This window comes from Pistacia vera, unplaced genomic scaffold, assembly GCF_008641045.1.
Source record: "Pistacia vera cultivar Batoury unplaced genomic scaffold, PisVer_v2 Contig551, whole genome shotgun sequence".
Classification (NCBI taxonomy): Eukaryota; Viridiplantae; Streptophyta; class Magnoliopsida; order Sapindales; family Anacardiaceae; genus Pistacia; species Pistacia vera.
The window spans coordinates 671,835-686,813 of NW_022196392.1; the positions used below are offsets into that span (position 1 = coordinate 671,835).

The 14,979-nt window shown below is 34.7% G+C and overlaps 1 pseudogene; it reads right to left on the reverse strand.

Moving 5' to 3' along the window:
• Window positions 1–12,589: 12,589 nt before the first annotated feature.
• Window positions 12,590–14,692, reverse strand: LOC116108027 (annotated as a pseudogene).
• Window positions 14,693–14,979: the final 287 nt, after the last annotated feature.

Here is a 14,979-nt window from a genome sequence, read left to right on the forward strand (position 1 = left end):
TGTATCTTTTGGTGACTAAAATATGGTGGTTAATTGTAAACTTTTAGACGCTGATGTTGGAATCCAAAAGGTTTTCGCAACTATTTATTAGTCAATGAATAGCTTTTGATACCAAAATTTGGTGGTTAATTGTAATACTTTTAGACGCTGAATGTGGACTCAAAAGGTTTTCCGCGACTTTTATTAGTGCCGAATGTATCTTTTGGTGAACAAAATTTAGTGGTTAATTATAGTCATTTTAACGCTGAATGTGAAATCTAAAAGGTTTCGTGACTATTTTATTAGTGGCCGAATGTATGTTTTGATGACTAAAATTTAGTGGTAATTATAGTCATTTTAGACGCTGAATGTGGAATCCAAAAGGTTTTCACAACTATTTTATTGTAGATGAATGTATCTTTTGGTGACCAAAATTTAGTGGTTAATTCAAATCATTTTAGACTCTGTGTGAAATCCAAAGGTTTTCATGACTATTTTTAGTGGACGAATGTATCTTTTGGTGACCAAAATTTGATGGTTAATTCTAGTCACTTTGAACGCTGAATGTGGAAGCAATTATGCTAAATTACTTTTTGCTACTAAAACATTAGTTGCAGAATGTGTTTTGTTTTTTAGAGCATTTCGTATTGACCTTCAACGGAATGCAATTATGCTAAATTACTTTACTTTTTACACTAAAAAATTAGTTGTAGAATGTTTTTTTTTTTTTCATAGCATTTCGTATTGACCTAGTTTATACATTCAACATCAACAAAATAATTGACACAATATAAAAATATAATCACTAACATCAAATATCATATTTTCATACATATATATATATATATAGTCCATACATGGATTTTTATGCATGATACAATAAATCTAAAATGCACTATCACATGTGCAAAACCAAAAAAAAAAGCATGCACCCACATTTTCCCCACTAGCTATCTATATGTGCATAACTAACAAAAAATATCCTCCCCGTGTATACCATCGAACAGATAAATGCAAACAATCCTAAAAAGATGATTCTACTCCCATGTCAAAATATCTACTGTCCATACGACAAAAAACTAACCATCAATACTGTTAGATTCAAGTGTCACCAGTTGCGGTTTTTGAATAGCTGTAGCTAATGAGGACAAGTCTTCATCAGTTGGAGATGGCAATGGCTATCGAGTTGGAGCTTATCAGATTGTTGTAGTTCAAGGGCTATAGTTAGCTGCTTCATCATGTCCAACAAGACAAATTGCTGATGTTCAAGTTTATTTTCTCTTTTGTTGATCAAATAAGATGAGCTGCGCCTCCAACTGTTTAATCTTATTTTCTTGTTGTTGCACAATGCACCTTAACTCTGCTTCTGCTGCAGTGGAATGATGCTCAATCTGTGAAAATGCAAAATTTGGTTAAATCCGGAAGCTTTACCCATTACTTCCTCACATATTTCAGCTTCTGTTTTTTCACTTTCCCCTGCTTGTGTTTCATCTTGCAGCTCTATCTTTTTTCCTACCATCAATTCAATGCATAATCAATAAGTCAACCAAGAAATAATAGCAACATAAAGAATACTGCAGCACCAAACAAAAAAAATTGATGAAGTAGAGAGCAAGTATCTCAAACTTATCAATCTAAACTTCAATTCCCTAGTTTTAATTTTTAAAGTTAAATATTTACTAATCAATTAACACATGCTAACATAAATAAAATCAATCCATGAAATAAAAATGCTCTTAAAGGCTCCTAAAATTCACTTTTTGTATAGCATGTCCCTAGGATGGATGACACGATGCAAAAATGCTTAGAAGAAAGTTTGAAATATCTACTAATTAAACCATGAAACAGGTTTTTCCTACTAGAAGAAACTCCAACTTTCTGATTAAAAAATACAAACTGTAAGTTCAATCAAGAGAAATAGTATAACACAAGTTAAATTTCAGCCTTATCCTGTAATGTTTGTAACATATCAAAGCAAACCAGGCATAATATAAAGTTTGGTAATTACACTCAGAAAACTAAATGTCAATATCAAACAAGTGCACAAGCACCAATATAATTACAGGTCAAAGACGACAGAGAAATGCAATGAGACTCAATTAAACAATAAAAGCATGGCAATATGGACAAGTTACGGAAAAAAAAAAAGTCATTTATACCCAATTAAATGGTAAGACATTTCATTGAATTTTTTATTTAAAGACACTAAGACCATGACTAGTCAACTAATATTTAAAGACCATGATCAACTACATACAGCTCTCTTGCTTGTTCATTAATCCACCCTTTCTCGGCGCTCCAATGACTGTCATGAAATAATTGTATAAACCGATAATTCCTCAAGTTGGTGCACCTTAACAATCATATCGTCATTGACCATAAATTGAAATAAAATTAGTAAACAGGAAATCAAAGTGGTATATTTGCATAGGTGAATAATATTAATATCTTTTCCTTTTTGTGCTGGTATAGTTCTTGGAACCACGCGGTGGTTACACCTCATCTTTTATCGTCTCAAATAAGTTTTGACTATGTCTAACACCACAAAATTTAATATTAAATACAATACATAAATAATATATTAAAAGCCATGTTGACCTTACATAAAACTTTTCACTAGAAAAAGGTCACAAAATATATCCAATCATCAGGATTTAATTTCTTCAGGTTTATTCGTGATGCTTCCTCCTTAGTAGCATATGCTTGAATTTCTTGTGTAGGGCACTCCAGAAGCTGTTGAATCTCTTCAACAATTTGTGCTTCAGCCATTTCATACATGGGCTTCGTGACATCATGTCAAACTTGGTCTAAATTCTCAATAATGTACATGCATTAAACTTAATGGGTATTAATATTATTTCATAAGGAAGTATGACAATATGGAATATGATACTAAACTACATTACCATGATACGAGCAATCATTTGTTTTCTACATCGTAGGGAACTTTCTTCCAAGTAAGCACTCTAACGGGCATAGTTCCTCGCAACTATTCCACCTCAGTACTCAACTTTGATGCATTTACTCCAGTAGGTACTCTCATCTTATTTTTGAAAGTCTACATGCAACTTCGATTGCACTGTTTGTAGAGTCTTTTACATCCAACTCCTCTAGTCTTCCCTCTCACGTTCTTTGCCACATATTGGCTACAAAATCAAAATAATGCATCATAGTAAATATATGTTATCACAAGGACGGTTTACATGTGGTAAGTAAAATGGATTCTTAAATTTTAACAACATGTAGACAATCTCTAAATCCAAGTATATTTCAGTATGCTTAATAACCAATAGCATAACTTTACCAGTTTTTGCAGCAATTTCAGGAGTGTCGGCACAGGACTATGATTCAGTCAAACAACATTGCACGTCTAGCTAGGGTCCTTCTTGTACTAGGAGCCATCTTCGGAATCTGCAAACATCAACATAAGAAAAACATACCAGGTAAGATAAGTCACTTTATACAATTAATCTCACGAACTTATTAGATCATTAACTATATTTACACATACCAAAATAGTAAAGAGTACATTATATATACAAGCATACCATCAGAAGTTGTTATCAGAATCACTCATTAAATCATTTTCATTATCAGTACAATAATCAATCAACATATCATCTTCTTCTTCAACATCAACATTGACATCATCTCCTACTACTTCAGCTCCACACGTGTAATTGTTGCATCAACCAAGTTAATCAACATCATTCTGATGAAATGTCCCCTGTCAAACCATCTTCTTGACAGGAACAATATCCTCCTCTCCATTTGTGTTTCCATCTCTTGTACATCCCATAGGTTTCCATGTTGAGCTTTTCGAACCACTTTCCAATTAGTCCCAAGTTTGTAATCATCAACATAGAATACTTGTTGAGCTTGAATGGCAAGTTATAAAGATCATTTTCATACCACATTTGCCAACATTAATACAAGTGATGATAATCTTTTTGTTCCTCTTCTTTTTGCGTCAGTGTCAAACCCAGTTACACTTGAATAATAACCCAAAACCCATTAACATAATTTAGCTCTAACCACCACTTAATTCACCATAAAAACAATGGATCACCATCTGCCCCTGCACCATCACTCCACAGTTTGTGTAACTCGACATGTGATTGATCACTGTTATGAAAATGCACTCCATTGACAATACAATGTTAAAAAATGAACACAAAAAATCAGGACCACAAGATAAGAAGTACAGTTCCTTAGTTGTATCATTGCACCTGTCACATGCAAGGTGTTCATCTACACAAAATCACATTTCAAATCATGAATTACCTAAAACATATTAAACCTTGTTTGTATGTTTATAAATGATTAAGTATACTTACATGATCTACAACCATTTGGAAATAACGTTCTTGGTTTTGAATATTTTTCACAATTAGGGCCTCCAACTCTTTTAAGTGTTCTCTATTTTACATAAGAAAAGAGACAATTTGGTTATAGTTGAACTTTATACAATTTAAAACATTTGTTTCTCAAAAGGTTTCAAACTAAACTTAAAAAGGGACTCACTCTAGAAAATATTGCAGTTCTTCACATTGTTCAAGACGTACCAAGAGCCTTTTGCAATTCATTTGGTGGAAGTTCGATTAACTTCCTTGAACCCCATGGACGAGCTTTTGACAAAAACTGATAATCTCCTTCTGGGTGTCCATGCAAACTGTCATCATTTCTCTCTACTCGATTAAATCTAGTTTCAATTCCCGTAGATAATTGAACAAATGTTAATGCTTATCACCATATAACCCTCGCAATAGAGCCCTCTGTCTAGCTTTGTTTCTAACATATTTTTTCAATTTCCAAAAACCTTTCAATTGGTACATCACCGATATCGACTGGACCACCCAATTTAGCTCCAGTGGAAGTTGTATACCAAATGAACCATAATATCAAAAAATGCAGGAGGAAAAACCTTTCAAGCTTACAAGAATTAGGACTATATCTTGTTCCAATCATTTAGATCATTTACAGACAATCCTAGCACATATTTGTTGGAAGAAGTAGGACACTCACAAGTGCAGTAAACTCTTGACGCAAAAATGGACGTATTCCTACGGGCAACAGTTTGTTGTAGCAAGGACATGACAATCATGACTCTTTAACCCATGAACCTTGCCGTCTTTCACATTGACACATCGGGAGATATTACTTGCATACCCATCTGGAAACTTCACTGATTTCAGGAATTGGCAAAATTGTCTTCTCTTATCTAATGTAAGAGTATAACATGCTTGTGGTTTCAAATATCTATCACCATGAGGTTGCAAATGTAACTCTTTGCGTATGTTCATATCAACCAAATCCAGTCGAGCTTTATCAGTATCTTTTGATTTCCCTTCGATGTTCAATAATGTGCCAATGATGTTGTCACATATGTTCTTTTCAATGTGCATCACATCAGGGTTATGTCTGATTTTAAGTTTACACCAGTATTCCAACTCAAAGAATATACTTTTCTTTGTCTAATTAGATGCACCAGGACTATGTTTCATTTTTCTACCTCTATCAACTGATAATATATTTTTCTCGAAATGCATATCGTTCACATGAGATTGTTGTTCATGAATTTCATCCCCTGAATATAGTTTCAGCGGAGATCTAATTTCACTTTTCCCATCGAATTGCTTGCTTCGCCTCCACCGATGATCTGGAGACAAGAATCATCAATGTCCCATGTAGCATATTTTACTTCTCAACAATTAGGATGAAGTATTCTCATTACATACAGGACAAGCCTTATAGCCTTTGGTTCTCCATCCAGACAAATTGCCTAAGGCGGGAAAATCATTAATTGACCATATTACAGCGGTTTGTAAATGAAAATGTTCTCCCCGAGCTGTATCATAAGTCTCTACACCATCAACCCATAACTCTTTTAATTCTTCAATCAATGGACGCAAATACACATTAATATCTCTTCCAGGTGCTTTAGGCCCTGGAATGAGCAATGACATCATAAAGTAAGGGTTTTTCATACACTTCCATGGAGGCAAATTGTAAGGGACAAGTACCACTGGCCACATGCTATAAGATAGACTCATGTTCCCAAAAGGATTAAAACCATCAGTTGCAATACCTATTCGGACATTTCGTGCATCTTGTGCAAATGAAGGGTATATCTTGTCAAATTCTTTCCAAGATTCAAAATTAGTAGGATGCCTCAACATATCTTCTGTATTTAATCGTTTTTCCTTATGCCACATCATATCTTCAGCTGTGTGCCTTGACATGAAGAGTCGTTGGAGTCTAGGTTTCAATGGGAAGTAACGCAGAACCTTATGTGCAATTTTTTTGCCCTTTCCATCATTAATCTTATATCTAGGTTCATTGATAAGAGCTTGAATGTTTATATTTTTCTTAGTGATTTAATTGGTTTATTTATGGAAAAATGTGTTTAAAGTGTGGAATTTGGATTAATTCTTTCATAAATACCATTTATGGGATCACGGGTGCATTTTGAGTGTTTTCAGGCTCAAACAGGTTTTTTTGAAGGGAAAAGAATGATGTCGATAGGATTCACAACGCGTAGGAACAAATGGCACAAGAATCAGGGTCGAAATGAGGAAGTTGTGGCATGTCGAAGATGTTACGAAAAATCTGGAAATCCTTCATCATGAGTATACCTCGATGTTTCTGTCATAACTTGAGCTATAGAAGTTGGAATTTGACGATTCTGGTGGCGTTGGAAAGCTTATTCAGAGAGCTACAATGTTTGTGTTGATAACTTTATCAAATTCTGAAGATTACAGACATGCATTGGACAAAAAAACGATCACCACAGCGACCATTCTTAATGCCGCTGCAATAGGTCACGGGTGTGTGTTAATTCATTACCCTAATCCAAATCTGAATGGGCTAAGTTTTCTAATCTTTTTCCTTAGCACAACTAGAACCCAGGAGATATAAAAGAGAGTTTTTAAGAAGTTAAAAGGGGGACTTTTGGAGGAGGAAGAAGATGGCTACCAAGTTGCAGATCAAGATCCTGAGAGCTCTCGTTCACCAATTAGAGAAGTTTTTATCTTTGTCTTTCTTGAACTGATGTCATTGAATAGAATGATGGATTTGTTATTTTCATTATGAACTAATTCTCTTTTCTAGGGCTATAGATGTAGTCCAATTTATGAATATGTGTTGACGTTATTATACTGATTTTATATTGAGCATGATTTCTAAGTTTTATTATCGTGTGTAATGTTTTCAAGTCTCAAGGGCCCGAGAGTTGAATGATATCATGGGTTGGTTGAGATCGAGAGACGAAACCCGATTTGTCTTAGGTAATAAAACCATAGATTGAGCGAACGCTAAAGATATGTTACCGCGATATATGAGGCTCCGGTAAATTCTATAGAACTTAACAATCTTTTAGTGCCTAAATCCAACTTAGAGATATCTTGGGTTGTTACTTTAAGGTTAATTTGCTAATTGCTTGAGAGAGAGTTAGTGGAATATTAGGGGATTTGGCCTTTAGAATATGCTTAATTAGGTTAACAACAAATGTCAATGCATAGGATTAAATTGGTGCGAAGTCTATGCCCTAGGTTTAGTCATATTGATCTTTACATCAAAGCTTTTACAAATTCTGCATTTATTTAGTTGTTAGTTTATAAATTTAATCATTAGAGCTTCTCTTAAAATTCTGTTTTATCAAATAACAATAGGATATAATAGTTTGGCACTTGGTAGGTAGTTCCCTTGGGATTCAACACTCGTTTACTCGAGCTTTATTACTTGCACGATTTCGTACACTTGCGAATAGCCTGTCATTCATCACATATAGGACATTTATCAGCATTTGCATGCTCCTTTCAAAATAATGCACAATCAAACCTACATGCATGTATTGATTCATAGCCTAAGCCTAATTGTTGCATAATTTTTCTAGCTTCGTAGTAGGATTCGGGGAGATTGAATCCTTTAGGAAACACACTTTTTATCAATTGTATTATCAAGTCACATGATTTATCAGTCATGTGACTAATGGCTTTTATATGCAACAGTTTAACTATGAACTTTAGGATTGAGATGTCGGTGCACCCTGGATACAATTCTTGTTGAACATATGCAAACATGTCATCAAATTTCTCATAGTTTACACTCCTAAGATTATGGGTTGTACTACCACTTACATTTGATGAATCCCCATCCATATGCATGTTTATTAGACCACGAGCATCATTAAGCATTTCCATGATGTCATCATCATCTTCATATTCATTGTCCACTTTATCGCCAAACATGACATCAAAAATGGTTCCAACATTCATGTGTTCCCCGTGAAAAGTCCATACATCATAACTTCTTGAAAACCCATGTCTATACAAATGTAGCTGAATGGTGTATATATCATGTGATCTTGTATTCAAACAAGTTCTACATGGGCAGCGGGTCTTACCCTCACTATCCAAATGTTGTTTTGCAATGTCTATGAAAGAGTCAATTCTTTGAATATATTCATCGCACAACCTATTAGACAACCAAATCCATCTTCTATCCATTGTGACCTTCTAGGCTTACAAACAAAACATAAATTCAGTATCATAAGTATGTTCTATCACAAAGATAATATTCAACCCAATTAAACCACATTTACTAGTGATAATGTAAATGAGTATAAACGATCAATAAATTAATTAAATATCAATTTACGTAACTTATACCTTTTTTTTTATGGTTGTAGTAGTAGTGGTGCCCGCACTCTTCTTAGCCTCGATCTTCAAGTCAACGTTAAGATCCTCAAATACCTTTTAAAACAAAATAATTAGGTTATAATTTTATAATTTATCAAGAATATGCCATTTTCCTTGTATGAAAAGAAATACCACACTCTAAATTAAATGAATCAACAAGCAATGGCTAAAATTAAAGTCAAAGGCACCCTAAAAACAAGCAACATAACTAAAAGATAAGGAAGATCAGTTTATAATTCAAAGGATATGTACTTTGCACTGATCCATATTGATAATTTTAATATCACTACTCTTTTGTTTATACAATTCAAGGTAAAATTTGTAACTTGAATTTCATTTCATAATCTAATTTTGAGGTGTATATTACAACTTTCTAGCTGCAAGTTTTCCCAGCTCATGTTGCTATGTTTCCTACATGCACTAAGTAATGGAGCCCATACTTGAGCTTTTACTTGGACAGGCATCTCTTGGATTGTTTTCAAAGTCAAATCAAACTGACCAGCTGTGCCAAGAAGATCTACCAAGCATACATAATGTTGTAGGCTGGGTTCTATTCCATAGTCATTCTACATACTTCGAAAATACCTTAATCCATCTTCTACCAATCCGGAATGGCTACACGCCGATAATAAAGCAACCTGATTTTGAGTGTTCTGTATGCTATTAAGGGTTCATATAGGTTGTAGAGACAAAGGGGATGGTGTGGCGGCTAGGGTAGAAATTAATGAAACAGCCGAGGAAACCCAATGAAGTGCAAGTGAAACTTCAGCAGATGTTTACTAGGGCAGAATAAAAATAATAAGAGGGGTATTATGAAGATGAAAGTGGCAGGTGTGCAGAAGTAGCATCTGCTGCTCAGTTTGATGTAGGTTCCGTTCTTAGTGGTCAGTGTTTATACTAATGATAGTCTCTTATGCTGTTTTGTCAACTGTCACAAACTTTTGAGGTATTCTACTTCAAATTTTGAAGTTTTTAGACAAATTCATTTTTACAGGTGTCCCTACTTCACCTTTTGCTGTAGCAACAACTTCCAGCACCAGTACTCCTACTGCTCAAACATCTTCCTCTCTTGTTGTAGCTTCCAGTAGTGGGTATGTGTATGATCCTTCAGATCCAATGCCATTTTTTGACATTTTTCTGCTATTTAAGCTATCTTTTGTTGACATTCTTCAGCAACATTATGGTTTGCTCTCTTATAGGACAAGTGCAACAGTCAGTACGACAATGTCTGCTACACCAAAATTACCATCTGAGATCACCCTCTCAAATGAGTTTCAGATTAAGTTTGGTTTCAGACTAGTTCTTCTCATTTGGTTGAACACACCAAATGCTTCACCAACTTTCCCAACATTCACAAACCCACCAATAATTATTGCCCATGAAATAATGGAACTTTCTCTCATTCCATTAAAGACCAAACGCGCTTCATCAAGTCGACCAAATTTAACATACATTTTCATAACAGAGTTAGCTAAAGGTATCTCATTACTCAACAGTCCAAGTTTAAAAACGCAACTATGTATTGATAAGCCTAACATGCCAATAACACCTCTAAGTGAACAAAGAAAGGACGCATATAATAATGGCACCAATTCACAAGTTATCAAACAAAAATCAAGTATTTCAAATCAATGCAATGTCAATACATGAAAATACATCAGCTTCTCAAAATTTTAAATCAGATTCAATGTTACCATGTGAGAGAACTAAAGAATCAAAGTTTGTACTTACGGGAGGTTAGGAACTGCCTCGTATTGGATGAATGAAGGAAGCCAAGAAGATCAATTGAAAGATGAAGATGCATGGAGAAGAGATGAAGTCAGGTTCTACATTTCAGAAATTCAGGCAACAGCAATTAAGATGAAGACGCGTCAGAAGAGATGAAGATGCATGGAGAAAAGATATGAAATTTGGGTTGTGCGTTTGGGAAATTTGGGGAAAAAGCTAGGGCACCCAATGAAGATGCGTGGAGAAGAGATATGAAATTGACAAAAATGCTTGCTTTATATAGGTTAGGGTTTTCTGTAAATAACTTAAAAAAGTAAGGGTTCTAATTAGTTATTTAATTTTGAAATATAATTCTATTTTGCAAATAAATCAATTTGTAACTAAAAATTTAGTCAGTAAAGAATTAGTGTTAGTTGCCTATAATTTAGGTCTAGCAGGAACAAATAATTTGGGGGGAATATGAATTTTTTAACTTAAATTGGCAACTAAATCAAATTTAGTTGCTGTATATAATTTTTTGCAACTATTGTTAATATGAACACAAACATTTGTTGCTAAAAATACTTTGGGACCCTTGTAATTACTGTCCAAATATGGGATATTTTGGTAATTTTATTTTTCTATAACTAATCATAATAGTTACTAATAAATCCCTAATTATTCGCAACTAATTTAGCTACTAAGGGGTAGTTGCAAAAAAAGTTTTTTGTAACCAAAAATGTAGATGCAAATTATCAAATTTTGGAGGGAAAAAGCACCCGCTAAAAATTGCAACTAAATTTATTAGTCATTAAAGCAACCGGTTCTGAGACTAACAAAATAGTCGCAAAAAATTAACTTTAGATGCCAAAAGTTGGAACATGTGGGCCCCAAAATTTTAATCCTCTTTGCTCGACTAATTCAATTTTGTTGGTAAATGTAGCATTTCTGCAACTAATTCTGGTTAGTTGCTAAAAAAATTGGTTGCAGAATGCCAGTTTTCTTGTAGTGAAGCAATGAACATGCTATAGATATGAACATTTGGGTTGATGTTAAGATGAGATTGCTTAAAAACAAAACAATTGATAAATATTTACAAGAGAAAAAAAATAAAGAGAAAGAGCATTGGAAGAATGTACTACTAAGATTTATAGCAGTTGTAAAAAATCTTTCAAAAAATAATTTGGCATTTCATGGTACAAATGAGAAGATTTATCAAGAAAATAATGGAAATTTTTTGAGTTTAATTGAAATGATTGCCGAGTTTGATCACATAATGCAAGAACACCTTAGATGTGTTTAAAATGGAGAAATTCATACTCATTATCTTGGTCATAATATGCAAAATGAGTTGACAAATAGTTTAGCATTAGAAATAAGAAATACCATTATTAAAAAAAAAAAAAATCAAAGAATCAAAATATTTTTCATTTATACTTGATTGTAGCCCAAATACAAGTCATCAAGAACAAATGTCACTTATATTAAGATGTGTAGATATTTCAATAAGTCCAATAAATATAGAAGAGTACTTTATAGATTTTATAATAGTGGACAATACTTTTGGTTGAGGTCTTTTTAATGTACTCACAAGTATACTAAAATATCTTTAACTTGATGCAAATAATGTGAGAGGACAAGGATATGATAATGGGTCTTTATGAAAGGTAAACAACAAGGTATGCAAAAAAGATTATTAGATATAAATTCTAGAGTCTTTTATACACCATGTGGTTGTCACAGTCATAATTTAATTCTTTGTGATATGCTAATTCATGTGTTAATGCTGTTACATTTTTTGGAGTGACACAACGCATATACTCATTATTTTCTTCTTCTACAAAACGATGGAAAATTTTGCAAGATCATATTTCTAATTTGACAGTTAAGCCATTATCACAAACACATTGGGAAAGTCATGTTGTGATAGAATTTGAGGTGGACTTGACTCTTCACCCAGTAATACCTTGCTGAATGGGAGGATTACCTCCTCTTATAAACTAGTAGGCTTGAGCGTGCTTAGTCGATGAGAGACTCCAATACTCCCCCTTACGATCAAACCCATATATTGCGTCATGCTTCTTGATGGAGGTAGTTGTTGGCTCTTACTTCTCACCCACTGGTCAAGCACTTAACTCAACTAGACCTAGCTCTGATATTATGATAGAATTTGAGGTAGGTTTGACTCCTCACCTAATAAGGCCTTATTGAATGGGAGGATTACCCACCTTAAGGGCATGAAATAAAAAACCCCAATTAGGACTAGAATCTAGGATGACATTAAACTTGTTAACAGTTGTGTGGGAGTGCTCCTTAGTCTTATAATGGTATATATTATTTAGCTGTGTAAAATCAAGCCAATAGTATTTCTGGATGTGATAGTTGAGAGTTGTGATCCTCTTATCAATTCCTTGCTGTCACGCTCTAGTTTTAACATTTGTCTGGCACACCTCAGTGCAAAGTAGAAGAAAGCATAGATCTCAATTGGATACCCATATATTCCCATTCTCTAGTCAATCACGCTACATCCATCTGCACACAAAAGTGTAGGGAAAGTGTCAAAGACAATTGAGAGACAAAGGTTGAGAATCAACTTCATTCCTCTCTGCACCTCAGATCATTCTGCTAGTGTATAATCACGAGTGTAGTTGGTATATGACCTTAGTAGTTAGGATTGTAAACGAGTCGAGCTTTTGACTTATCGAGTTTGGGTCGTTTACTATAGTGTCGAGCTTGAGTTCGAGCTCGAGCCTGGCGAGCCTTAGAATTAAGAGCTCGAGCCCGATATCGAGCTCGAGCTCACCTACCCAAAAAAAAAAAAAAAAAATTATGAGCAGAGAATCATATCAAGTAAAAACCCACCCAAAATCCTTTAAACGCAAAAACAAAATCCCATTTTGCAAACTTCAAGCTCCTTCTCTACCTTCCTTAAAAGCAGCAAATTAAACATAATGGCAGTACAGAAAAACACCAAAGTCCAAATGGGTATGCTTCAAAAAGAACAAAAGATACAAACTTTGAAGCATCTCAACCAATCTCACCATACATTCATTACAACCACAGAAACCCCATTCAGTAACTCTTACCAAGCACTTTCATTTCTGGTGACTTCTGAGTAAAGATTGGATTTTTTCCATTAAAGATTAGGATTTAAAAAAAAAAGAATAAAAATTTGCTAAAAAAGCAGTAAAGAAAGGTAAAATCAGAAGAAAATATGGGTGATATTAGCAGAGATATTGAGAGAGAAATTAAGGTGAAATAAGAAATGGGGTCCCTAGAGAATGGAGTACAGTAATTAAGTTTAAGTGGGTTATCATTGACAGCATCCTTGGCCTCCAACCTTCTCTCCCTCTCCTTCTCTTGACGTCTTTACTCTTTCCTCAAGAATTTTCTCTCTCTGTAATCGCTGCTCCCTTGTCTCTTTTGGCATATCCTTTTCTTTTTCTCTCACATGCTCATACTCCCCTCCCATATCATCAGTATCCATTGAGTTCTTCTCAGATGGGATTGAAATGGATGGTAGGGGTGCTGCCCCAATCCTCTCTAACCGTGCTTTTTTTTAAACTGTCATTTTTTTTTTTTTTACTTTTTTCACTGAAAAATATCAGTTTAATACCTCATGGTTTAAAAAATCACCAAAGCACCCTGCGTCGCGAGCCTACGAGTCGAGCTTCACTGTGTTCGAACTTGACTCGATAACAAATTGAGTTCGAGCGGAGTCGACTCGATAATAACCGAATCAAGCTCCAAATGAGCTTTAACCGAGTCAAGCCGAGCCGGCTCGTTTACAGCCCTATTAGCAGTATAATCCACCAAAAGCCAGAATCCACAAGCGCTACTCTTCCTATGGCACTACCACCAAAATCTACAATCAAGGTCTCCTTTTGCTTATGCGAGTTCAAGAGTACCTTAAAACTCGCGGGCATCATACCTTCTCCAAGGGTAAAGTTATCAATCCTTTTCTCCCAACCTTGGAGGTGAAGGGTCTTCAATAGGAAGTTCTTTACAATCTCAGGTTCTGTAAGATCCCTCATTAGGCAAGCTAAGCCAGTTGGAACAAAATCTCTCACAAAAACCTGATTGTAGTTCAAAGCTTTGGCCATAGGATTCATTGAAGCGAATGTCCCCACAGGCTTTCCTTTGAAGTAGACGTAAGATTTCTTCAGTCTCTCCCATGCCTCTTCAATCATTACGGCCCCATTATTCTCTCCACCATCATTGTTCGATTTCATCAAATAATCATATATTTCAAGGCTCATGCCAACACTCGGATACGGCTTTAACGACATTGCCTTGGGCAGATTCATGTTATCGGATGTGTTCTCGTTGCTCTACAATCTCACCATCTTCTTCACCTTTTCCGACTTCACTATCTCTCTGGATTCAAAGCTATCTTTCTTTATAGATTCTCTATCTTCCAAAGATACTAAATCATTTTTTTCTTTAGATCCTACAGCACATTTTGAAGTTTCAATGACTATAAAATCTGTTAAAGATTTCTCAAAAATCGTCAAGTCCATTGAAGTGACTTCCGATAGATCATCCGTTGTGGAGTAAAAAATCGATGAGTCCTTCTTGCTTCCTGGTGAAGATG